General features: G+C 57.5%; 1 pseudogene across 1 annotated transcript in view; it reads left to right on the top strand.

The window, feature by feature from the left end:
• Positions 1-4: 4 nt before the first annotated feature.
• The window catches only part of LOC311116015 (calmodulin-binding transcription activator 2-like), a 7386-nt pseudogene continuing 4515 nt past the window's right edge, over positions 5-2875 (top strand). Inside the window, exons 1-3 of the transcript XR_014615426.1 lie at positions 5-122; positions 301-1470; positions 2247-2522. The product of XR_014615426.1 is annotated as a calmodulin-binding transcription activator 2-like (transcript). The remainder of the gene's footprint in view (positions 123-300; positions 1471-2246; positions 2523-2875) is intronic.

Here is a 2875-nt window from a genome sequence, read left to right as displayed (position 1 = left end):
ATGTGGAGAAGGTAATGGATCATCAGAGTTCTCTATAGAACAACTGGCTCAACAGATCCTGGAGTCGCAACAGACCAAACCCCAGCCTCGCACACACACCTGTCTCTGCAGCTCCGCACTGGGTAACACATACAAACACCCCTCAAAATCTGTGTGAGTGTGGTTGGTGAATGTTGCCACTAGAGGGCAGTATAGCCAAACAATACAGACTACTGTGACGGCAGACTACCGTGACTTCTGCAATGTATTCTGTATGTTCTGTTTCTTTCACTCCTCTCTCTCTTCCCTCCCTCCTTCCAGCGTCTCCTGGAGCTAACATTCCTCACCGCTGCAACAGCACCAAACACCGCATCATCTCCCCCAAACTGCCCGCTGCCCGCCCTGCCATGTCAGCCTCACCCCTGGCCGAGGGGGAGACAGGAGGGGGAGACATCCCTGCATGCGGCGAGAGGAAGCCCTCCCCCCCCTCACACACACACCCCCAGGTGAAACTTGGAGGGTCTACCAGCCCGGTAGGGAGACATGAGGGAGTCTCTTCCTCCCCCTCTCCCACCTCCTCCTCCTCCTCCTCCTCCCCTCAGGCTCACCACACAGCAACCATCGCCGTCAGCAACGGCACCACCAACAGTTTCTACGGTGACCAGCGGGGCCTGACGACGGTTGCCCTGCCACAGAATGCGGTGATCGTCATGACTACGGCGGGGGTCATCGGGACGCGGGGTGGAGGAGAGAGGGAGTCCAGTCTGTCTCTCACTCGTTCAGGTCAGCTGGTACTCTCCCCCTCCCCCCCCACCCCACCTAATCCCCCACCGTCTCCCCCCCACCCCCGGGTGGCTACTCTCAGCCTCACCCTCCTGTCCTCACCCGTTATAGGGGGACTACTCCTCACTCCTCACCCCTCTACATCCCCCTCTCCATCCCTCCTGCCCCCTCTCCCTCCGCCTGCCTCCCCCACCCCCTCTCCCTCCCCCTACCGACCCCCTGTCTTCGATCCAGACTCCTTTCTGAACAGTCCTAAACAGGGTCAGACCTACGGAGGCACTCTCCCCCCCTCCTCACCCTCTCCTCCCCCCCTCCTCCTCCCCACATGCACCCTCCCTCGCTCTCTCCCTCTCCCCCACCTCCCCTCCCTCCCCCACCTCCCCTCCCCCTCCACCTCCCCTCCCTCCCCTCTCTCATCCCTCTCTTCTGAGGCAGAGAGGAAGAATGGAGAGAGAGAGATGCTCCAGACCTCTACCCCTTCCTCCTCCCTCCCTCCATCCCTCTCTCTATCCCTCTCCGCTCCCTCTCTCCTGCCTCTGTGTCTGGAGTCGGTGCTGGGCCTGGGTCCTCTGGGGGAGACAGAGGGGAGAGGGGAAGAGAAGAGGAGGGGCACCCGCCCACCAAACTGGCTCTCCTCCAGCGAAGCCACTCCCCACAGCCCTCGTCGTCAGGGCAACACCACAGAAAAGCATCATCATCGCTGCTCCTGATTCGCCACGAAACGCAGCAGACCCCTCCCACTCAGCAGATGGTGCCCAATCAGCAGCCTCACAGGCAGGGCGGAGAGCAGCCATTGGTCGTGCTACAGCCCAAAGAGCTCCAGCAGCACCTCCCCCAACCCATGACCTCTATGAACTCTAAACCCAACCCGACCCCGACCCCGACCCCGACCCCACTGAACCAGAACCCAGAACTACCACTCTCAACTCCTCCTGCTGCACACAGACTTCTGCAGAGTCAGGAGAGAGAGATGGAGAAAGAGATGGAGCGAGAGGTGAAAAGAGAGAGACAGAGGGAGGTGGAAAGAGAGAGGGGGAGGGAGGTGGAAAGAGAGAGGGGGAGGGAGGTGGAAGAGAGAGGGGGAGGGAGGTGGAAAGAGAGAGGGGGAGGGAGGTGGAAAGAGAGAGGGGGAGGGAGGTGGAAAGAGAGAGGGGGAGGGAGGTGGAAAGAGAGAGGGGGAGGGAGGTGGAAAGAGAGAGGGGGAGGGAGGTGGAAAGAGAGAGGGGAGGGAGCTCTTGCTCCTGCACCAGAGACTCAGCCAGCCGACCCCATTAGAGTCCCTGTTTGCTAACATCAAAAACGTGGCTAATGCAAACATTAACATGGACAGTGCTAACGCTAATGCCGCTGCCACGGGTAATGCTAACATAACTAATATGGCCAACGGGCGGGTTAGAGTGAAGGAGGAGAGGGGGCGTGGCTACGAGGCAGAGGACATGCCCATGGACACGGGTCAAAGGTCGGAGGTCACGGATGGCTCTGAGGGGAGGAGCTAGAGATATCGTTCGACAGCCAGTTCCCTGACCTCATCTCTGAGCTCATCACAGAGGCCGACGCCCCCAACACACACCCTCACACACACACCTCGGTCTCATCCCGAACCCGGCGCCCACCAGCATGTTCCCTACGGGGGTACGTTACATGGTTCCTCCCCAGCCCTCCCCCTCCTCCTCCTTCCTCCCCTTCCCCCCTAACAACGGGACTGAGCTACGACGCCTAGCAACCATCACAGACTTCTCCCCGAGTGGTCCTACCCAGAGGTGAGACGGGAGAGTGGGGCTTGTCTGTGCTGATTTCATGGGAAACCTATTGAACATTACCTATGTATTGACCTAGCCTTCTATTGATTATATATTTGACGGTGTTTATGAGATCACATGTTATGTATGTTTCTGTATGTTCACAAGATCTTCAAATAAACCTTCACCTAAACCTGAGCAGAGAAAGATGTTCAAATTAACCTAAACCTGAGCAGAGAAAGATGTTCAAATTAACCTTAACCTGAGCAGAGAAAGATGTTCAAATTAACCTAAACCTGAGCAGAGAAAGATGTTCAAATTTACCTAAACCTGAGCAGAGAAAGATGTTCAAATTAACCTTAACCTGAGCAGAG

Source organism: Coregonus lavaretus (genome assembly GCF_964263955.1).
Source record: "Coregonus lavaretus genome assembly, contig: HAP1_SCAFFOLD_8551, whole genome shotgun sequence".
In the NCBI taxonomy this organism is placed as follows: Eukaryota; Metazoa; Chordata; class Actinopteri; order Salmoniformes; family Salmonidae; genus Coregonus; species Coregonus lavaretus.
The sequence above is the reverse complement of the archived record's forward strand: the minus strand, read 5'-3'. Positions and strand labels throughout refer to the sequence as shown.